This window comes from Saimiri boliviensis, chromosome 11, assembly GCF_048565385.1.
Source record: "Saimiri boliviensis isolate mSaiBol1 chromosome 11, mSaiBol1.pri, whole genome shotgun sequence".
NCBI lineage: Eukaryota > Metazoa > Chordata > Mammalia > Primates > Cebidae > Saimiri > Saimiri boliviensis.
In genome coordinates this window covers 84,398,809-84,422,844 of record NC_133459.1, presented here as the reverse complement: position 1 = coordinate 84,422,844, position 24,036 = coordinate 84,398,809, and the positions used below count along the sequence as shown (strand labels likewise).

Below are 24,036 nucleotides of genomic sequence, written 5' to 3'. Positions count from 1 at the left end.
GGGTTCAAGCAATCCTTGAATTGGATTACTCGGCCTCCCAAATGCCTCGGCCTCCGAAAGTGCTGGAATTACAGGCATGAGCTACCATGCTTGGCCAATACTTGTTAAATTAAATGAAATCTTCATCCATAGTGCTGTGTTTTTGTCCCAATACTTCTCTCTACCTGCAGTGTCCTCCTGAGGCCTTCTCTAAATTCTCTAGCCCACACTAATCTACTCTTTTAATGGGAACAGCATTTCAAGTTTGTGTTATAGAATTTAGCCTATGATTACATCCCATACTGGCGATGTTTTTTCAATATTCAGTTAAAGATGCTCTTGACTGTTAGGATCCTTGCCGCTCCTAGCACCTACGGTTGCTCAGCAAATACCAAAACTCCTTACAATTAGACACTTAGATATAATATCTAACACCTTTCCAGCAGAAGCTCCACACATGTTTTAAAGAGCAGGATTGCAGTGTTCAGCTTTCAAATAAATCAGCTTAATTCTAGGAAAGTCTGAGTAACTGCAAGAAATTAGTCAGAAAGAGTAGAACAAGCAGCCCTGATCCAAGGAACATGAGATCTTCCACGTAGCAAAGTCATTTCCTAAGAAGGGTGATAAATTCCCTTGACAGGAACATTTGGGCCTGTCTTCCTAAAGAGCCCATCCTTCCCCTCCACACAACACACCCTTTCCCTGTTTTTACGTGAATTAAATAAGAACTCTTCTATGGAGTTCTTAAATATTTGAGGATGACAGCCTCTGGGATCATTTTGTCCTAAAGAGATTCAAGTGAGTATTTTGGTCTCTTATTGAACTGCTTGTCCTAAGGCAAAGACTTATGGAGGTTACTTGTTTTTCCTTTGTTACGAGAAGAAGATAAATGCCAGTTAAACTCCAACTTTTGTAGCAGAAACATGTGACCCCCCAAATAACTACCAATTGCAGAATGGACTTAGCGTAAAAGCGGGGACATTCCCCTCCACCAGAATTTTTTTTTTTTTTTTTGCGACAGAGTCTCACTCTTGTTGCCAAGGCTGGAGTGCAATGGCGTGATCTCGGCTCACCACAACCTCCGTCTCTCTGGATCCTGTGATTCTTCTGCTTCAGCCTCCTGAGTAGCTGGGATTACAGGCATGCGCCACCATGTTCTGCCAACTTTTTTTATTTTTTATTTATTTTTTTATTTTTTAGTAGAGATGGGGTTTCTCCATGTTGGTCAAATTGGTCTCAAACTTTTGACCTCAGGTGATCTGCCCATCTCGGCCTCCAGAGTATCTGAGACTACAGGTGGGCACCACCACACCTGGCTACTTTTTGTATTTTTAGTAGAGATGGGGTTTCGTGTTGGCCAGGCAGGTCTTGAATTCCTGACCTCAAGTGATCCACCCGCCTTAGCCTCCCAAAGTGCTGGGATTACCAGCGTCAGCCATAGCTCCTGGCCCAGAATTTTTTTGTAGAGGAGTCTCACTCTGTTGCCCAGGCTGGAGTGCAATGGTACGATCTCAGCTCACTGCAACCTCTGCCTCCTGAGTTCAATCGATTCTTCTGCCTCAGCCTCCTGAGTTGCTGGGACTACAGGCACGTACCACCACACCCGGCTAATTTTTTGTATTTTTTGGTAGAGATGGGGTTTCACTGTGTTAGCCAGGATGATCTCAATCTCCTGACCTCATGATCTACCCACCTTGGCCTCCCAAAGTGCTGGGATTACAGGCATGAGCCACTGTGCCCGGCCTCTGGCACAGAATTTTTATTTGATGACAGGAATGACCAATTTCTCAACCGTCAGGCAATCTGTGACATACTGGACTAATTAAGGCTATATTTTATCAAATGGAGGTTTGTATCAGTACCTTTTCCAATGTAATGATATAAATCTAACTCAAACCAACCCAAGCTAAAAAGAACATTTAATAGCAGACCTAACTGAAAAGTCCCAGGGTTGTCTGGCTTTGGGCATGGCCTGGGACAGGAATTGGCAAACGATAGTCCATTGCCTGATTTTGTAAATAAAGTGCTGTTGGCATACAGCCATGCTCATTTTTTTTTAAAACATATTATCTAAGGCTGCTTTGAAGCTACAAAGGCAGAGCTGAGTCTTTGCAAGAGAGCTTTCATAGCTGACAAAACTTAAAATATTTACTGGCTGGCTCTTCTCAGAAGAAGTTTGCCAGCTGCTGGTTGAGGAACTCAGATGATGTCATCAGTATTCTCTGGCCATCTCTTGGCTATGATCTTTCTTTGAAATGGCTTCACCTTCAGGCTTTATGTGGTCCCCAGCAGCTCCATGTTGATATTCCTTTCTGCTAACAATCCCAGGTGAAAGGACTACTTCTTTTCTGGTGACTTTTACAGAAGTCCCTGCATTTACTCTAAACTGACACCTTCAGTGAGATACCTATCTTTGACTTGATGTCTTTTTTTTTTTTTTTTTTTTGAGACGGAGTTTCGCCCTTGTTACCCAGGCTGGAGTGCAATGGCGCGATCTCGGCTCACCGCAACCTCCGCCTCCTGGCTTCAGGCAATTATCCTGCCTCAGCCTCCGGAGTAGCTGGGATTACAGGCACGTGCCACCATGCCCAGCTAATTTTTTGTATTTTTAGTAGAGACGGGGTTTCACCATGTTGACCAGGATGGTCTTGATCTCTTGACCTCGTGATCTACCCGCCTCGGCCTCCCAAAGTGCTGGGATTACAGGCTTGAGCCACCGCGCCCGGCCGGACTTGATGTCTTGTGGCAAGGAGAATGGATTCACACTGATTGGCTTGGCATTTGTCACAACACCTTCCCTGGTGGTTGGGTCAGTCAACCTGAATCACATGGACTGAGAATCATGGAGAGGTTCTCCAAGGGGAAGGATGTTAGGAAGTCAAAACAGCAAATGCCCATTGTAAAAACTTTCCCTTCACTTCTTGGCTGGTCACATTCTGATCCTGGACATTTCTTAAGGCATATCAGTGAGACCTTTGTGTAATTTCAGATCCTTAAGTCAGTTACTGTTAGTAACAATGACCAGTTTTTGATGATGTTCAGTGCCAGACACTATGCTAAGAACTTAATAAACATTATCTTGTTTATCCTCCCAACAACTCTAAAAATTGAGCATTTTTAATTTCCATTTTACTAATAAAGTAATAAGAATGAGAAGTTAAAAAAAAATTTGCCCTAAAGATTGCTTTTTACCATGAGACTAGAATATCTTCAAGATCTCTGTCAATATTCTTTGCTTGCTCTTGCAAAACCCATCTTCCCCTTATCGCCATGCCGTTTTGTGCCTTAGGGGGCTGACCTGTATGGCCTCCACATCAACAGGTTTCCTGTAGAATGGCTTACCCTTGTAGGTAAGAGCAGCAGAAAAACAAAGGGTGAAAGAAGAGAGGTTAGGTATTAATTTGCCCTCTGTGGCTGAGTTCAAAGATCCCAACTTATGTTCACTGGGCCTCCATTTCAGCTCTTTCTGAGTTTGGGAAACTGATCTCTTATCTGGCTCCATCTGATTTAGGGATAGTAATGGCTCACTGCTATTGCTAGCCCTTAGGTGCATCACCAGCCTTTGCTATCTTGTTGCAATGAAAATGTGACCCATTTCTGTCTATACCTTTGTGAATAGTTTCTTCCTGAAATACTCCTTATCAGCTGGGTGTGGTGGCTCACAGCTATAATCCCAGCACTTTGGGAGGCTGAGGCAGGTGGATCACAAGGTCAGGAGTTCAAGACCAGCCTGACCAACATGGTGAAACCTCATCTCTACTAAAAAATACATAAATTAGCTGGGCATGGTGGCATTTGCTTATAATCCCAGCTTCTCAGGAGGCTGAGGTAGGAGAATTGCTTGAACCCAGGAGTTGGAGGTTGCAGTGAATGGAGATCATGCCATTGCACTCCAGCCTGGGCGACAGAGTGAGACTCCATCTCCAAAAAAAAAAAAGTACTCCTCATCTGCCCATTTTAAGTGGACTGTCAGAACCTTGACTGCATAATCTCTTAGGACTTCAGGATTTATAGTTTTATGTGTAGGAAAAGTCACCTATTCTTCTTTTATATCCATTCACACACCACTGTAGTGTCTGCAAACTGCCAGGAACAGTGGGCAGTGGATATTTCCTTCAGAGTAGCATTTTTTCAACCTATGACCTAAAACCCTTCATTGAAAATTATTAGTGCTCCCTTTTCAGCAGAAGTGGTCAAAAGATAGCAAAATAAACTTACATCTGGAGATTGTTTTTCTGTTTTTTGTTTGTTTGTTTTTGAGACGGAGTTTTACTCTTGTTGCCCAGGCTGGAGTGCAGTGGCGCGATCTCAGCTCACTGCAACCTCTGCCTCCCAGGTTCAAGTGATTCTCCTGTCTCAGCTCCCAAGTAGCTGGGATTACAGGCATGTGCCGCCATGCCTGGCTAATTTTGTATTTTTAGTAGAGACAAGGTTTTTACATGTTGGCCAGGCTGATCTCGAACTCCTGATCTCAGGTGATCTGCCTGCCTCAGCCTTCCAAAATGCTGGGATGACAGGCATCAGCCACTGCACCTTGCCTTTTGGAGATTGTTTTTCAAAACACCTAAAATGATAAACACATAAACACATACTTTTCTCAATCATTATTGCTTTTATTCCTTCACTGCTTCATTTAACAAACAATTATGGAGTATCTAAAATATTCTAAGCTCTGTGGTTGGCTGTAGAGATATAAGTCCAGCATATGTGTGAAGGATTTTATAGAACCGTGAGGGAAAGACAAATAACTGAGGAATTTACCTATTGTACTCACTCAAGGAGGAATACCCATTTCCAGAATGATTCACTTTTAGATACCGAGATATCTTGCAGTATTTAAGATCGCCCAGTGTCAAATATTTCAGTAAAGGTTGCAATGGAAATGTGGTGGTTAACTTTAGTTAATCTGAAAATAAATTTTACTGTTAAAATGTATTCTTTCTCCAATTACAGTAAATTCTCATTCATGTGGATTCTACTGATTCAGATTTTAAGGAATTCACTAAAGTATTCATCTTTGCTATTGATTAAAATTTCTAAATATGATAATTCCTTCCTCTGTAGATTATAAACATCTTTATTAACATAAGGAATCTAACTCAAAATTTAAGATTGGTTAGGTTAAGACAAATATATAAATAACTAAAATATAATGGCAAGATAGGAGAACTGTGAGAGATTATATCTATGGGCAATAAGGAGATAGTATTTAAATTGTCAAGACCAGGGAGGATTGGTTGGGAGATCTTGGAAGGGGAGATCAAATGTTCTAAGAGAACAATGTGTACTAATCAAGAGAAGCATGTGACCAACAGCCTGCCAGAAGGAAAGTACAGAATGTGCTTCAGACAGTACAAAATAGTTCAGTTTCATTAGAATGTAGGTGTGGGAGACATCTGTTGTTTTTGTCATGCAACCACCACAATCATTCATCCTTTGAGTAGAAAGATACCCCAAACTGTATTTGGAGAATAACTCCTCCCTGCTGTTAAGTCTCATCAGGTATGAGAGAGATTGACAACCTTCAGCTTCAAGGGTAGGCCCCAGTTGGCCAAAGTGATTGGTTCAGTGATGAGCATGTGACCCAACGTAGAACAGTGAAAATCAGACCAAGGACTTGTGTTTGAATGTGGCAAACATCTAGTTAGAACTCAACTGTGAGAGTTCTCTTTCTACTGGACTACTAATGGAGCCAGCACAGAAGAAAGACATTCAATGATAGAGTGAGAGAGAAATTCCTTCCTAATGGAGACACTTCTGAAGCTGAAGTATTCCCTGAGTATTTCATCAATCAATCAACCAATTATTACTTTAACCAATAAATTCCCTTTATTTGCTATGCCAGTTTGATAGGGATTTCTGTGTCTACTTAAAAATATGTTGCTCAAAGAGTTGTATCTGAAGATCTCAGAGGATCCACACTACCAAGATACTTTTTTGATTTCATGACCTGCTTGGGTTGGTCTTTGATGTAACTTGTGGACAGAATGAGGATGATGCTGGTGCAGATCCCTTCTGAGCCTACGAAGTATCTAGAGTGTGTTGCCGGGGAAAGAGCATGGACTTCAAATACATAAGGAATGTGCCTACTCCTTAGTGGCATGGTCTTTGGGCAAGTCACTTAATATCTCCTAATATGCATAATGATAGTGACAATAATTCTTATTTCATTGGATTGGGCAATATGAAAACTAAATAATATGTAAATTTCCTGGCACACAATGGGCATTCAGTAAAAGTTCACTCTTTTTTTTTTTTTTAAATGGAGTCTCCCTCTGTAGTCAGACTCCGACTCCCTGGTTCAAGGGATTCTCCTGCCTCAGCCTCCTGAGTAGCTGAGATTACAGGCACGTACCACCACACCCAGCTAATTTTTGTATTTTTAGTAGAGACAGTGTTTCACCATGTTGGCCAGGATGGTCTCGATTTCCTGACCTCGTGATCCGCCCGCCTCGGCCTCCCTGTGTTGAGATTACAGGCATGACCCACCATGCCTGGCCAAAGTTCACTCTTTTTATTATATAAGGAAGCCAAAGAGGAGCAAGGCTTTTGAATTAGAGAGACCTGGGTTCAAATTCTGGCTTTACTCTGGCTAGCTATATGATCCTCAACTAGACAGATGGTTACAGGAAGACAGGGACCGTGTCTGTCTTTAATCCTGCTGAATTCTACAGTGTCCCTAATAGGCATTTGGTACATGTGTAAATTATTTAAATTATCTGAGTCTGAAATTGTTAAATTGAGATAATAAAATCTGCAGTATAAGACTATTGTAAAGAACAAATAATATACATAAAACAACTCAATGCCTGGCCCATAGTAAGTGTTCAGTAATAATAATAATTGCAGGTAATTTTTATTAAGTACTGACCACATGGCAGTCACTATGCTAAACTCTCTGCAGCCTGGGTTACAGAGTGAGACCCTGTTTCAAAAAAATAAATAATTAAAAAATAAACTCTCTTGATATGTTGACTCATCCGATTTGCAAAACCTTCTGTTCCCATTTTACAGGTAAATAAATTGAAGCTCTATTTTTATTATAATTGTCAGAAATACTTGATGCCACTTTGGGCCCCATGACTTGTGAATCCAGCTCTTCCTGTTCTTAATGTTTGGGACTCTCGAGGCATCTAATTTAGGTTCCATTAAATGATGGCTTCTCGGCCGGGCGCGGTGGCTCAAGCCTGTAATCCCAGCACTTTGGGAGGCCGAGGCGGGTGGATCTCGAAGTCAAGAGATTGAGACCATCCTGGTCAACATGGTGAAACCCCGTCTCTATTAAAAATACAAAAAAGTAGCTGGGCGTGGTGGCACGTGCCTGTAATCCGAGCTACTCAGGAGGCTGAGGCAGGAGAATTGCCTGAAGCCAGGAGGCGGAGGTTGCGGTGAGCCGAGATCGCGCCATTGCACTCCAGCCTGGGTAACAAGAGTGAAACTCCGTCTCAAAAAAAAAAAAAAAAAAAAAAAAATGATGGCTTCTCTTTTTCTTTTTTATATTATTAGGAAAAAATAAACGTTTATTTCTTTAAAACACAACTAAGACATTTCTCCCAGTCCTCCTCTTTCGGCCATGATGTCCAGAGAGTGAGGTTGGGCTGTCTAAGGTTGTGTTGCCTAGTAGGAACCCTTTAATTCAAAGATGGCCAACAACTCAATGAGCCAGCCGGCCTTTGCTGTCTCCTGGCTGAGCTGAAGCAGCAAACACAGGCCTTCCAGCTCCCGTTCTTGTTCTTTCCCTGAGTTTCCTGCTGCCATCTGCTGGCCATATTAAGTTAAAATTATCATCACATTGATGTTTTTCCAAGTTTCTAAATGAGGTTCCAGCTGCTTCTCAGTGCTGCTTTCTGAGTCATCTTCAGGGACAGCCTAGGAGGCAGTGTTAGCAAACAGGACAATCTGGCAAGTTTCAGGCTAAGGCACTCAGGGAAAGGTGGCTCCAGCCTAATTTCCATTCAGAAACAAGGGCCTCAAGGGTCAAATCAGGCACTCCCAGACCTTTATCTCCCATTCAACAAATGTGCCATCTTGTCCAGCCTCACGTTTCATATCCCCCGCCCATCTCCCACCCATTGCTCTGACATCCTTTATCCATTAGGCTTGCACAAGACTCGTATTATCATGACAATCACCCACTTAAAAATTTTTTTGGGAACAGTTGAAAAGTTAAAAGAATAGTACAAGAATTCCCTTGATCCTTCTCCAGAATCTACTTAAAATTTTTCAGTTGTCTCAGTAGTTCCTTTGTAGCAAAGAATCAGTCCAGGGTTACACATTGCTTCAGTTGTCATTTTTTGTTTGTTTTTAGTATCTTTCAATTTGTAAATTGCCACCCTATCCTTGACCTTCACACTTTGACATTTAAAAAAGTTATATGCCAGGCATTTTGTAAAATGTCTCTCATTTTACATTGGGCTTGTCTGATGTTGTCTTATGTCTCAGTTTATGCATTTTTTTTTTTTTTTTTTTTTGGCTAAAATATAACAGATGTTGGTCTTTTCATTACATCTTATCTGGTAGTACACCCTATTGGCCTGTTTCTGATGGTGTTAATTTTGGTTACTTTCATTCCTTTTTTTTTTTTTTTTTTTTTGAGACAGAGTCTCACTTTGTCACCAGCTGCCAGGCTGGAGTGCAGTGGCGCGATCTCGGCTCACTGCAACCTCTGCCTCCCGGGTTCAAGCAATTCTCCTGCCTCAATCTCCTGGGTAGCTGGGACTACAGGCTCATGCCACCACGCCCAGCTAATTATTTTTGTATTTTTAGTAGAGACAGGGTTTCACCATGTTGGCCAGGATGGTCTCAATCTCTTGACCTCATGATCTGCCAGCCTCAGCCTCCCAAAGTGCTGGGATTACAGGCTTGAGCCACCGTGCCCAGCCAATTTTGCTCACTTTCACTAAGATAGTTTCTGTCAGATTTGTCCACTGTGAAGTTTTTTTTTCTTTTGTAATGGTGTTAGTTTCCTATTGCTTCTGCAACAAATTACCACAAACTTAGTGACTTAAAACAACACACTTTTAATAATCCTACAGTTCTAAAGGTCATAAGTCTGAAAGGAGTCCCACTGGGCTACAGTCAAGGTGTCAGCAGGACTGCGTTCCTTCTGGAGGCTCTAGAAGAGAATCTGCTTCCCTGTTTTTCATTCCTTGGCCACTTCTGCCATTCTCAAAGCCAGCAGTGTCGCAGCTTCAAATCTTTCTCACTCTGACCCCTGTTTCCATCATCTCATCTTCTCTGATTCTCTTGCTGCTGTCTTTCACTCACAAGGACCCTTGTGATTACATCAGACCCACCCAAACAACCTACCCGTGTCCAGATCATTAATTTACTCACACCTGCAAAGTCTCTGCTGTCAAGTAAGGTAACATGTTCTCAGGTTCTGGGGATTAGGATGGAGACATCGTTGAGGGGTTATTCTTCCACTCCTCAGCAACTCTGAAGCTGTGGAAATTTCTATTACTTACCCGACTTTCACACGTAAGTTTTGGCATCCTTTGATGCTTCTTGCCTAATTATTGCTATAATTATTACTGATGCCAAATGGGGATTTTTTAAACTCTATAACTTCTTTTACATTTATTAGTTGGCTTTCTACTACACAAAGGAGTTTCTCTTCTCCCCATTTATTGAATAATTCATTTGTTTATACCAAGGTGGATTCATGGGTTCCTTATTTGGTTCAATCGATTATGCTTTATTACTACTGCCGTTTTTTGACGTTTGAGTTGTTGAAGATTTGACTAGTGAGAGCCCCTTCAAGCTGCCTTGTGTACCCTTTTAACATGTCCTCATCCTGCTTGAACACCTCCTTATTTTTGGCCATAAAAAGGTAAACTGTCTAGACTCATCTTGTAATTTCCTTGCCCCAATCCTGGAATCAGTCATTTCTCCAAGGAGGCCTGGTTCCTTTTGGAGGAGAGAGGGGTTTGCAAATCAACATCTGGGTACTAAGTGTACTCATTGCTCCCAGTTCTTTCAGTTGACACAGCTGGAAAATGCATGTATGTACACATACACACATTTACATCTCTATTCTTCTATTTGTATGTATTAAAAACCAAGAGTTTTCAATACCTCCAATTTCAATTCAACACCCAAGGATCTGTTCAAGGTTTTCTACTTTCCATTATGCTTCCCTTGGGAGACATCTGGCTTAGATTAACCTTTGTTATATTTACTTATTTGCTCAATCTTCCTGTATGTAGCCAATCTTTTTTTTTTTTTTTTTTTTTTTTTTTTGAGACAGAGTCTTACTCTGTTGCTCAGGCTGGAGTGCAGTGGCACGATCTCAGCTCACTGCAACCTCCGCCTCCTGGGTTCAAGGGATTCTCCTGCCTCAGCCTCCCAAGTAGCTGGGGACTACAGGTGTGCACTAATTAATTTTTGTATTTTTTGGTGGAGACAGGTTTTCACCATGTTGCCCAGGCCGGTCTCAAACTCCTGACCTCAAGAGATCTGCCTGCCTTGGCCTCCCAAAATTGGGAGGCATGAATCACAAAAGTTATAGGTGTGAGCCACTGCACCTGGCCTCTGGCTGATCTCTTTGGCTGTGCCAGACTACTGCGCCTTCTTGCGTAGGCTAGCCCTGCTCAGGCCTGTCTCCTCCACTCTGCCTGCCTTGTTTGGGCCAACCTAATGGCTTTTTGGGGAAGGAAGGGAGGAAGGGAGGGAGGAAGGGAGAGGGAAAAAGGAAGGCAACAGTTTTTTTTTTTTTTTTTTTTTAAGGGAAGCAAAGAGATGATGATGTACTTTTGTAGTTTTTACTTTCTTAGAGTTTTAGAGATGGGGTCTTGCTGTGTCACCCAGACTGGGGTACAGTGGTATGATCATAGGTCATTGCAGCCTCAAACTCCTGGGCTCAAGTGATCCTCCCACCTCAGCCTCCCAGTAGCTGAGATTACAGGCATGAGCCATTGCACCTGGTCAAAACATCCTTTTTCTCTTTTTTTTTGAGACGAAGTCTCACTCTGTCATCCAGGCTGGAGTGCAGTGACATGATCTCTGCTGACTGCAACCCCTGCCTCCCAGGTTCAAGCAATCTTTCCTGCCTCAGCCTCCCATGTAGCTGGGATTACAGGCACCTACTACCAGGCCTAGCTAATTTTTGTATTTTTAGTAGAGATGGGGTTTGCCATGTTGGCCAGGATGGTCATGAACTCCTGGCCTCAGATGATCTGCCCACCTTGGCCTTCTAGAGTGCTGGGATTGCAGGTGTGAGCCACGGTGCCCAGTCAATCACGTACTTTTTTTTTTTTTTTTTTTTTTGAGACAGAGTGTTGCTCTTGTTACCCAGGCTGGAGTGCAATGGCGCGATCTCGGCTCACCGCAACCTCCGCCTCCTGGGTTCAAGCAATTCTCCTGCCTCAGCCTCCTGAGTAGCTGGGACTACAGGCACGCACCACCATGCCCAGCTAATTTTTTGTATTTTTAGTAGAGACAGGGTTTCACCACATTGACCAGGATGGTCTCGATCTCTTGACCTCGTGATCCACCCGCCTCGGCCTCCCAAAGTGCTGGGATTACAGGCTTGAGCCACCTCGCCCGGCAATCACGTACATTTTTAATGGACCTCTTACCACTATGGTAATAAATTCTTTGTTTGACGGTTATTTTCTCCACTAAAAGTAAAACTCCATGAAGGCAACAACCATGCCTGCTTTGCTCATTTATGGATTGAAAACCAGGGCCAAACGCAATGGCTCTTTATGCCTAGCACATTGTAAGTACTTGAAGTTTTTGGATAAATGATTAAGTTGTGTAAAATAACAATAGCAAAATTACAACTCTTCAACAGTTTATAACACAACAGACATAAACAATTGCTAGTATCTACATAGTCCAAATCATCTGTGAGCTTTCCAAACTAGAAACTGAATTATGATACCTTTTTATGTTCTCTAAGGCTGAGTGCTCTGGGGTAAAGACATCTTACTTATTGAGCTTTTGTTGTTATTAAACATTTCTTTGGTTTTGAAGTCTTACATTGTTTAAAATAGATTTTTTTTTGAACTAAGAATTTCAATACAAAGGTGTACTTCAAGACAATTTCAAATATTCCTGTCCTGTAGCATTTGGTAAAACTGATTTTGGCTACTGTCTTAGGCCATTCGTGTTGCTATAGCAAAAAATGCCTTAGACCGAGGAGTTTATAAACAGTAAAGTGTATTGCTCACAGTTCTACAGGCTGAGAAGTCCACAATCAAGTTTCTAGCAGATTTGCTGTCTGATGAGGTTTTTCTCTTTGCTCCACAGTTGGTGCCTTCTATTAATAGCTGTGTCCTTACATGGCAGGAGGGACAAGCAAGCTCCCTCAGGCCTCTCTTGCAAGGCACCGTCCCCGCTGGTGAGGACCTGCTCTCATGGCCTGATCACATCCCAGATACCCCACCTCTTAATACTACCACACTGGTGGGGTATCTGGGATGTGATACAAAAGTCACATAGGCAAGACAATGGTATGTTTCAGAATTTTGTTGTGAGAAATCACTGTTACCATACTTAGCAGCGTGGCAACAAAATGGGTATATTCAGTTGCTGCCAGGCCTGTCCCTCACTCTTCTACAAATGTTTGTTAAATAACTGTAATCATTTGCTCCCAACTTCTACCAGCAAATGTCAAAGCCAGTCATTACATTACATGTGTTTACCCTTTCCCCTCTCTCTTTTCCTCTTAGGCACAAAGTCCTAATGCATTTGTGCTTTCCCCAAGTAAAAAGCATCCACTTCAGCGACTGAGGGAAATAAATAGCTGGACTCTTTCAGAGGATGCGTTAGGAAGTAATGGAACACGCCGAAACACAGCTGTCGCAAGGGCTGAAAGTGGTTGCTCTGCACAAAGGCTACAACTTCAGGCATAAAGAGCCATGCCTTTTTGCTTTTCTCAGAAAACCTGCTGCTCAGGGGTTACTTTGGTTCTGTGGAAAATAAACATAAGTGGTGCTGCCTCCCAGAAGTTATGGCATCAGCCAGGAGCAGGAAGGAGGCTGCTGCAAGAACTCAGAGGCTACTTTGGGTGCCAGAGCCTCTCAACCTCCCATTGGTCTCTGTGGTGAGGCCCAGAGTACCCCCTCTACCTGGAACACCCCAGCTATAGCCATGGCTGCCTGGCTTTGTAGACCCAGAAAGAGTATAAACTTGGAATCCTAAGGTCTTCTGACTCCAGGCCCTGGGGGAAGAAATGAACTCACTTTTCCATTTTTTTTTCTTTTCTTCTCTTTTCTTTTGTTTTTGAGATGGAGTTTTGCTCTTGTTGCCCAGGCTGGAGTGCAATGGCGTGATCTCGGCTCACCGCAACCTCCACCTCCCAGTTCAAACAATCCTTCTGCCTCAGCCTGCTGAGTAGCGGGGATTATAGGCATGCGCCAACACGCCCGGCTAATTTTTTTATATTTTTAGTTGAGACAGGGTTTCTCCATGTTGGTCAGGCAGGTCTCAAACTCCCGACCTCAGGTGATCTGCCCACCTCAGGCTCCCAAAGTGCTGGGATTACAGGCGTGAACCACCATGCCTGGTGACGTCTCCATTTTTTTTTTTTTTTTTTTTTTTTTTTTGAGAGGGAGTTTTGCTCTTGTTACCCAGGCTGGAGTGCAATGGCGCGATCTCGGCTCACCGCAACCTCCGCCTCCTGGGTTCAGGCAATTCTCCTGTCTCAGCCTCCTGAGTAGCTGTGATTACAGGCATGGGCCACCATGCCCAGCTAATTTTTTGTATTTTTACATGGTTTCACCATGTTGACCAGGATGGTCTCGATCTCTTGACCTCGAGATCCACCTGCCTCGGCCTCCCAAAGTGCTGGATTACAGGCTTGAGCCACCGCGCCGGCGACTTCTCCATTTTTAACTGTTGTCAACGTAAATAACAGAGAGAGACTGTCTAAAAGACAAGCTACTTATCTGGGAATAGAGCATTGCAATGGGAATATTCATGCCATAGTAAACCATACACATATTTAGGGAGGTAAAGAAAGACAAAAGTTTTTAAAGGAAAAAATGAGGAGGATTACCTAATTGTTTTGAAATAATTATCCTTGGCTACAAAGATCAGTAACAAGGATGACGCCAGTTGGAGGTTGGACAGGCAGTTGTTGGGCAGATGTCCTTGCAGAAATATTTTTTGTGTAAGGTTGTGATGGCTTTTGTGCAAGGTTGTGTTTTTTTCCAGACTCTTTTTTGTTATCAGGCACACAAGCATGAGAACCGTCTCTACATTGCCTTCCGTGGCTCTATATGTCAAGGTTTTTTTTTAAAAACCGTCAGTTAGCCGGGCGCGGTGGCTCAAGCCTGTAATCCCAGCACTTTGGGAGGCTGAGGCGGGTGGATCACGAGGTCGAGAGATCGAGACCATCCTAGTCAACATGGTGAAACCCCGTCTCTACTAAAAAAATACAAAAAACTAGCTGGGCATGGTGGCGCATGCCTGTAACCCCAGCTACTCAAGGAGGCTGAGGCAGGAGAATTGCCTGAGCCCAGGCGGCGGAGGTTGCGGTGAGCCAAGATCGCGCCATTGCACTCCAGCCTGGGGAACAAGAGCGAAACTCCATCTCAAAAAAAAAAAAAAAAAAAAAAAAAAAAAAACCGTCAGTGACTCCATTTTGATTGTGATGACTTTCACACTGTCCCATCTGCAACTAGACTTCCTAATCCAATCTTTCTCAACACTGGCTGCCTTAGGAATGATCTAGAATTGTTTCTTTAAAATACCAGTGCCCAGAAACTATGAGCAAAGATTCTGATCTCATTGGCTTAGGAGAGGCCCAGGCATAAGTCCATTTTAAAGAGTCCTGGCGATCCCTCTGTGCAGCGAGGGCCCACCCCCCACCTCCCAGCTCCCCCTTGATCCTCATTTAGGTGTGTGATGGTACAAACAAGAACACCCTGCAACCTGAGCTTTCCCTTGAGCTACAGATTCTCAACCTGGGTACACATTAGAATCATCCAAGGATCTTTCCAAATCCCAGTGCCAGGCTGCTTCCCAGATGAATTACGTCATACTCTCCAGGGTGGGACCCAGGGTCTGTACTTTCCAAGTTCCTCAGGATATGCAATCAGGTAGAGCCATGTTTGAAAGCCACGAAGCTAGCATGTTTCCATAGGGTCTTCTGAGACATTCAAACTACCAGTGGTGAAGGACCAGCTTTGGATTTGTGTGTGTGTGTGTGTGTGTGTGCGTGTGTGGCCATTGCTAACTGACATTTTTGTGAAGTACAAAGAAATAAATCACTAGAAAAATAAGACAAAAAGCAGGCATACAAAATACAAACCTACATTTTTTATTAGATTTAAAGACACCAATTGCTATTAAAATTTTCTGAACAGTCTCAACTTCTGCACTTATCTTGTAATAGTTTAAAAACTGGAGCTGGTCTTTGCACTACACTTTCAGTAACACCGTTCTGAGAAATGCATTTACAAGGGATATAAATAGGTATTGTGTGGTGGTGTGGAGGAGTGAGGATAAAAGAGATTTGATAAATACAGCAAATGATATCCTGTTTAGGACATCAAAGGCCCTAGGCTATTAATCACTCTGAGAAGTTCTGAGATAAGAAAAACTGTTCAGCTTCATTTAATTCACTGTTTTCCCAATGGTGTAGGATGGGGACACTCTCCCCACCCCAGCCCAGCAATACCATTAACCCATTTATGAAGTACCTTAGTATTTTCTGGCTATATGACAAAAATACCATAAACTAGGTGGCTTATAAACAACAGAAATTTATTTCTCACAATTCCGGAGGCTGAGAAGTCCAAGATCAAGGCACAAGATCTAGATTTTGTGTCTGATGAGGGCCCACTTCTTTATAGATGGCACCTTCTCATTGTATTCTTACATGGTGGAAGGGGCCAACAAACTCCCTTGGGCCTCTTTCATAAAGGGCCTAATCCCATTCACGAAGGCTCCACCCACATGATCTAAACACCTCCTAAAGATCCCACCTCTTAATAATGTCAGTCATTTTTGCATGGGGGATTACATTTCAACATGAATTTTGTGGTAATACAAACCTTCAAAATATAGCATGAAGTGTAATCTATTTAATGATTTATTCTCAGTCATACGAAGCATGCTGACTCACCAAAAAGGGACAGACATCTTTATCAAACTGTTCCAACATTGCCCTCCACCCACCTGTGCCTCATTCATCTGTGGCTTGACTCTCAGTGACTGGCGTAAGCAGTCTCCCAGCGACCAAGCTAGAGGTCTCCCTCTTTCTCATCCTGATGTCCTGACAGTCACCTAGTCTGGCCAGGTCTTCCCCTAAATGTGTCTGAGTCTGTTCTCTCATGTGCACTGGTACTCCCTGGTTCAGGCATCCCTAAACATCATGGTTTCTCTCTCATATAGTTGAAGCATCCTTTTGACTGGTCTCCCTGTCTCATGTGCCCAGCCTCCCTTGCTCTGTTCTTTACATTGAAATCAGAATGATTTTTCTAAATTCAAATCTGATCGTGTCACTCCCCTGTCCATTGACTTGTGTCTTCACCCTGACAAATAATGCTTATAAGGATCTGCCTCTGCCTACCCCTTCAGCCTCAGCTTTCATCACTCCCCACTTAATCTACTGAACTGTTGGCAGTCTTCTAAATACATGGAGCCTTCTCCAGCTGCTCCCATCTCCCTCTCTGACCCTGTCCTCTCTGGCTAATTGAGCAGTCAGGGTCAGCATAGAGGTACCCTCCTTGGGAAGCTGTCCTTACCCACCCAGACTAGTGTCATGTCTCACTTCTGTGATCCCTCAGGACCTCTCATCGTGCATACTGTGTTGTGATTAGCTGTTGACTTTGTTCGAGGAATCATCTAGTTGAGCTCCTTCAGGATAGGGTTTGTGTGTTTTTTATTGTTCTAGTCTTAGCACCTGGCCCACTGCCTAGCACAGACAAGATAATTCAGTACATACTTGTTGGAGCCAGGCATGGCAATACACACCTAAAATCCCAGCTGCTCAGGAGGCTGAGGTGGGAGGATTGCTTGAGCCTAGGAGTTCAAGTGCAGCCTGGGCAACATAGTGAGACCCCAACCCCCATCTTAATATATATATTTTAAAATACATACTTGTTGAATTAATTAAGGAGCAAATGAATTGCATACCATTCTATTCCTGAACCACAGAGGCCTTGGAGGAGCTCTGATGAATGACCTTAGTATCTCAGAAAGTCCCCAGTCCCAGCCCTATACTTGTATTCCAAACATCATCATCAGTCATTAGTTACTTGAGGGCTCTGCATTATGCTTTTCCCAGAACTCTGACTCTACTCAGCTCCTTCAGCCTTACACCTCTGTTGTATCATCTGTCTGGTTTGTAGTTATAGGTTTTTGCTTTTTTGAAGCTGCTTTTCAGATCATTCTTAGTGTCATAGTTCCCATCCTAAGGGATATCTGGGATCTCCATTTCCCAACTCTAAGATCAGTAATTTGGGCTCCCACTTTTCCTGGGAGGAGTAGGGCATCTATTGCTGAGCCACTGCACCTACTGAACACATTCCTTCAGGTCAGGTTGACCAGGCCAATGCAGCAGACTTCCTGAGACTTTCAGAATCATAACTGCCAGGCTGGTTACTCACTGTGCCTGCTCTCTCTCCCTTCTCTGCCCTGCTCTGTGCAGCACGCTGACTTCCACATACCATGGTTTTCTGATGGATTTAACTAGCAAGATACCAGCAGTGAGAGGAGAGAGAAATCTGAAATATATTCCTTTGCTTTTTCCTGCTAGGCTAGGGTTTTTGTAGTGTCTGAATTCCTCTGTAACCACAGCTCTTTTGGGCTGGCTTTTTTTCCAGGGCTCCAACTGTCACCAGCTTCTGGCAACACCATTTCCTACCCTCGTTCCTTTCAGGTGGGGATCGAGAGTGGCAATGGCTCCTTGCTGATGTGAATCCCTGGATGCTTCATGGTTTCCCTTAACCCTGTCCACACCTCTGTGAGTAATCCCTTGATTAAACTCCTTTTAATTCACCCATTAAATTCACCATCTGTGTCTTACTGGGACCCTGTCTGGTGAGATCCTCATCTAGTACAGTAGCTTCACTTTACAGCATGAGGTTGAGCAAGTAGAACTGAGGTCTCCCACAAGTCCATGATCTTTTCCTCCTACTGTCATCACCTCCCTTGCCAGAATCTAGAATCAAAATACTAAGCATATAATAATAACAAATAGCTATCATTTGAGTTCTTAAAAAATATGCCATGAGTTGTGACAAGTGTTCTACATAAATGATTTCATTTAATTTTTACAGGAAGCCTGTGACACAACACTGTGAGGCAGGTTTTATTTATTATTCTTATTATTTATTTATTTATTTTTGGAGATGGAGTTTCACTCTTGTTACCCAGGCTGGAGTGCAACGGCGCGATCTCGGCTCACCGCAACCTCCGTCTCCTGGGTTCAGGCAATTCTCCTGCCTCAGCCTCCCGAGTAGCTGGGACTACAAGCATGCGCCACCATGCCCAGCTAATTTTTGTATTTTTAGTAGAGACGGGGTTTCACCATGTTGACCAGGATGGTCTCGATCTCTTGACCTCGTGATCCACCCGCCTCGGCCTCCCAAAGTGCTGGGATTACAGGCGTGAGCTACCGCGCCCGGTTTATTCTTATTTTTTAAATGAAAAAATGTGAGTCTTAGAGAAAGTAAGTAATCTGGCAGAAGTCATGCAGCATAGAAACGGCAGAGCAGGGACTTTTGTCTGACTGCTTGACTTCAAAGCAGGTACTTTTTTTTTTTTTTGAGATGGGGTTTCGCTCTGGTTGCCCAGACTGTAGTGCAATGGCGCGATCTCGGCTCCGGTCAACTTCTGCCTCCCGGGTTCAAGCAATTCTCCTGCTTCAGCCTCCTGAGTAGCTGGGATCATAGGCATGCACCACCATGCCCAGCTAATTTTTTATTTTTAGTAGATATGGGGTTTCTCCATGTTGGTCAGGCTGGTCTTGAACACCCGACCGCAGGTGATCCGCCCACCCCTGCCTCCCAAAGTGCTGGGATTATAGGCATGAGCCACCTACCAGCCCCAAAGGAGGTACTCTGATAACTAGTGGGTTATTTGCTTTGAGATAATCCCATCACACAGACTTTTTGCCCTCACTGTCAATGTAAACCATCAACTGATAGATGTAGTCTGGCTGTAGCCTGCTGAGAAATCGGAAAGACTGGAAAACTACCTGAGGAAACAGCACTGGAATAAGGGAGCAGTTGAACAAAGGAGTTGGCAGAGATTCAGAGTTTAAAAGGTGATGATGGCATGTTAGCAAAAGAAAGGGCAGAACAGGTTTCAGGTAGAAATGCTGCAGGTAATTTACATCATTCTCTCAAAAGTGACCACCCTCAGTGCCCATAAAGTTATGTAACAAGAGCCCTTGAGTTCCCAAAATGAAGTCATACTTGTTCTTGGATCTTAAACAGTGGGAGAGCATATCTGACCACTGTATCTGCTGGGAGCTATTACAGGGCATGTAGGGCAGAGTTAAAATAAACATCTGTGTATCCCTGCTAGCTCCAGGTGAAGAAAAAGTAAATATGAGCCTTTAAATTAGGAAAGACCAAATATCTATCCCCTTCAGTCCTCTGTTCTCACATGGCCCAACAAGGGTCACTTGATTTTGTCACTTACTTGTTCCCTACTAAGAGTCAGAAACCTGAGTTCTTTACTTTTTTCGGTTTCCTTATATATGTGTCTTGAAAAAAGTAAGTGTTGTTTTCCGCTTTTAAAAAAACACATTTTTGTAGACAGAGAGAAAAAAAATGAAAGAAAGAAAATTACCTTTAATCTCATCATCTAAAGAAAACCATCAATTGCATGTTGATGTACAATATGGTTTTTTTTTTTTTTTTTGAGACGGGGTTTCGCTCTTGTTACCCAGGCTGGAGTGCAATGGCATGATCTCGGCTCACCGCAACCTCCGCCCCCTGGGTTCAAGCAATTCTCCTGCCTCAGCCTCCCTAGTAGCTGGGACTACAGGCGTGCGCCACCATGCCCAGCTAATTTTTGTATTTTTAGTAGAGACGGGGTTTCACCATGTTGACCAGGATGGTCTCGATCTCTTGACCTTGTGATCCACCCGCCTCGGCCTCCCAAAGTGCTGGGATTACAGGCTTGAGCCACCGCGCCCGGCCCCGTATAATATGGTTTTTAAACTGTTCTCCCTAGAACTTGGAATATGGAAGTGTCTGGCCCATAGCACCCAAGAAAACATGTGGACGGTGTTTCAGGTTCCTCTCCTGGATTATGGCAAAGCTCTTCTCTTTACTTTCCTCTGTGATTTTTGGTTCCACCGAAGATTTTTAGCTGCTTTAAAAAGGCATGAAAACTGCTTACCTGCGTCTTCCTTTTTAATGGCTTCCTGCTATGTAGCTAGTTCATAATGCATTAAACCATCCGTCCAAAATTGGACAAGCTCTGTCTTCAGAGAGGTATCTGGAAGAGGACAGCAAGAGGTGATCAATATGAGAGGGTTTTAAACACTCTGTCAATCAACCACCATGGCGTTTATTTTACTAGAGTTAAATTCAAAGCCCTCCAGTTCCCCAACGCCTTCAAACTGTCACTCCTGTAATACCCCAGTTTCCTTTTCCATCAAATATTTGAGTAAATTCACCTCCGTGAAAAATAACCATTTGAGGAAAGAAAAATTATGACATTTAACAAACATCTGCAATTTTTGCCCCTCCCAGTGAGTTCAGAACTGTGGATAAAACCTATGCTTCTCCTAAAGATAGAGAGTACACTATTTTAAGTGCTTTCCTAAGACATATGGATAGTTGACAATTTTTTTTTTTTTTGAGATTGAGTCTTGGTCTGTCACTCAGGCTAGAGTGCAGTGGCATGATTTTGGCTCGCTGCAATCTTCGCCTCCCGGTTTCAAGTGATTCTCTTGCTTCAGTCTCCTGAGTAGCTGGGATTACAGGCACCCACCAGCATGCCCAGCTAATTTTTGTATTTTTAATAGAGACAGGGTTTCACCATCTTGACCAGACTGGTCTCGAACTCCTGACCTCATGATCCACCCATCTTGGCCTCCCAAAGTGCTGGGATTACAGGCGTGAACCACTGCACCCAGCTTTTCTGTTCTAAATTACAGAATGACGTTCTTGGTGTCAGCGGTATTTCGGTATTTCTACACCATAGAATTAGCTGCAGATGAAGAAAATGGACGCCCTGTGTTATAACCATTTTCTCAAGCCCACTTTATAATAGTTCCCTGGTGGGTGAAGTTGTTATCAAGTATGTACCATTATGAGTACATTTTAGTGCAGAACTATGATTTCAAAAGCACTGCATTGAAGAGGTATTGATTTTGGAAAACAGTATTAAGGATATGATGATGAAGCCATCACACTTGTAAGAAGTAGTGAATGTGCTCAACAGAAATTGCATGTCTAGAAGGAAGAAAACAGCTGGAGTCAGGGGAGGAGAAAGAAAAAGAGGAAGATACGGTAGCCAGTCACGATCCTATTCCCTTCTTTCTGCCAGACCACAGTGCCTGTGAGGAGGTTCAGGCTGCACAGCCCTTCAACGCCTACCCTTAAGGCTTAGATCCCTGCCTTCCAGGCCCATCCCCATTAAGAGCATTTTATCTGTAGAAGGATAACTTTCAGATTTTTCCCTTTCTTTTTGGAAGTGGAAATTTCCCAATTTATGACTCCAGTTTTAGCAGTTTTACTTCTACCCATAATTGCATGGAGACATTTTAGAGGTTTTTTTTTTTTTTTTTTTTTTAGACGGAGTTTAGCTCTTGTTACCCAGGCTGGAGTGCAATGGCGCGATCTCGGCTCACTGCAACCTCCGCCTCCTGGGTTCAGGCAATTCTCCTGCCTCAGCCTCCTGAGTAGCTGTGATTACAGGCACACGCCACCATGCCCAGCTAATTTTTTGTATTTTTAGTAGAGACGGGGTTTCACCATGTTGACCAGGATGGTCTCGATCTCTTGACCTCGTGATCCACCCGCCTCAGCCTCCCAAAGTGTTGGGATTACAGGCGTGAGCCATTTTAGAGGTTTAACTCATTTTGCAATACTAAATAGTTCCCCTTTAATCGTTCCTGTCAGACACCTATTAACATTTCTTAAAAATTTATAAAACGATTCTGATCTGTTAGAAAAAAAAGCCTCTTTAAAATTCAGATTATTAACTTGCTGGCTGTTCTCCATGCTAATGTGTTTTCTGTCAGTCACTGCTGTCACAAAACTATTTGTACAAGGCTTAATATGCAGAAAGTAGTTTTATAGTTTTACATGTGGGAAATGTTTTTCTATACTCACCCAATCTTAAAAATACTGCCTGTCAACCTCTTCTATTTGTTAAGCTATCCTTTATCTTTGACCCTTCTTAGTCTCTTTCTTCTTAAGAAGCTGTTGACACTGTTGTGAGAAATGAGGCAGCAGTATGTGCAGTGGTTAAGAACATGACTTTGAAATCAGGCCTGGTCTGTGCCTCAGTGTGGCCTCTTGCTAGCTATGTGACCTTAAGCACGTCAGAATCATCTGAGCTTCCACAACTGCTGTGGAGCAGCAGTGCTTTCCTGAGGCAACATCAAGGTGAAGCCCCTAGCATAGCCGATAATCACTGCTTTTAAAATTCTAGCTACACACACACACACACACACACACACACACACAGAGAGAGAGAGAGAGAGAGAGAGAGAGAGAATAGATTGGAGATGGAAGTTTATCTTTATCTATGGTACTGGAAATACACTAGCTTTGTAGAAATCATGAGTACTGAATAAAAATTTATCTAGAGAAGTAAATAATGTGCAATGAGGTATAAGATATCATTAGACATTGCTATGGACTGTCTGTATCTTCCCCTAATTGATATGTTAAAACCTAATATTAGGAGGTAGGGCTTTTGGGAGGTAATTATGTCATGAGAGTCAAGCCCTCATGAATGGGATCAGTGCCTTTCTAAGTAGAGATGCAAGAGCTGGCCCCCACCTACCTCTGCCGTGTGAGGATATGATGAGAAGGTGGCCATCTGCAAACCAGAAAGAGAGCCCTCCCAAGACACTTGCTCACTTGCTGCCAGCGACTGATCTTAGACTTCCCAGCCTCCAGAACTGTGAGAAAAAAGTTCATTGTTTAAGCCACCCAGTGTATGGCATGTGGTATTCTGTTATAGTAGCTTGAACTGTCTAAGACAGACATTGTAAAAATTATTTCTCATGCTCTTCCATTTATAAATACTCTTAGTTAATTACAAATCAGATTTCAGATAGGCATGGTAAACATGAAGTTATAGGCAGTGAGCTGGTAAGGTGGTTTGTGCCTGTAATCTCAGCTACTTGGGAGGCTGAGGACTGCTTGAAGCCAGGAGCTGGAGACCAGCCTGGGCGATGGAGAGATGTGGGATTTTTTGTTTGTTTGTTTTTTAATTTTTAAATGGTTCTTTATTCATAAACTTGACGCAAGTTTACAAAATTTACTATACATTGCCAAATAAATCTGTAATGAAAAGTAAAATCCAAAAACAAAGCATGCCAAATGTGCAGCTATCAATCTGTTTGCCATCAGAATATTAAAGAATTCAGGGTCGGGCACAGTGGCTCAAGCCTGTAATCCCAGCACTTTGGGAGGCCGAGGTGGGTGGATCACGAGGTTGAGAGATCGAGACCATCCTGGTCAACATGGTGAAACCCCGTCTCTACTAAAAATACAAAAAATTAGCTGGGCATGGTGGCGCATGCCTGTAATCCCAGCTACTCAGGAGGCTGAGGCAGGAGAATTGCCTGAACCCGGGAGGCGGAGGTTGCAGTGAGCCGAGATCGCGCCATTGCACTCCAGCCTGGGAAACAAGAGTGAAACTCCGTCTCAAAAAAAAAAAAAAAAATACAAAAAATACAAAAAATTAGCTGGTCTGCCAGGCACGGTGGCTCAAGCCTGTAATCCCAGCACTTTGGGAGGCCGAGGTGGGTGGATCACGAGGTCGAGAGATCGAGACCATCCTGGTCAACATGGTGAAACCCCGTCTCTACTAAAAATACAAAAAACTAGCTGGGCGTGGTGGTGTGTGCCTGTAATCCCAGCTACTCAGGAGGCTGAGGCAGGAGAATTGCCTGAACCCAGG

At 43.2% G+C, this 24,036-nt stretch overlaps 1 long non-coding RNA gene across 2 annotated transcripts in view; it reads left to right on the top strand.

Annotated features, from left to right (window-relative positions):
• LOC141580292 (uncharacterized) overlaps positions 1 to 23,673 on the top strand; it is a 33,187-nt gene extending 9,514 nt beyond the window's left edge. The window contains exon 3 of one of the 2 annotated variants that reach the window (XR_012512475.1): positions 17,816 to 23,673. This is a non-coding gene — a long non-coding RNA (uncharacterized LOC141580292). Of the gene's footprint in view, positions 1 to 12,656; positions 13,669 to 17,815 lie in introns of those variants that run through there. The other variant, XR_012512476.1, reaches the window with a different exon arrangement.
• Positions 23,674 to 24,036: the final 363 nt, after the last annotated feature.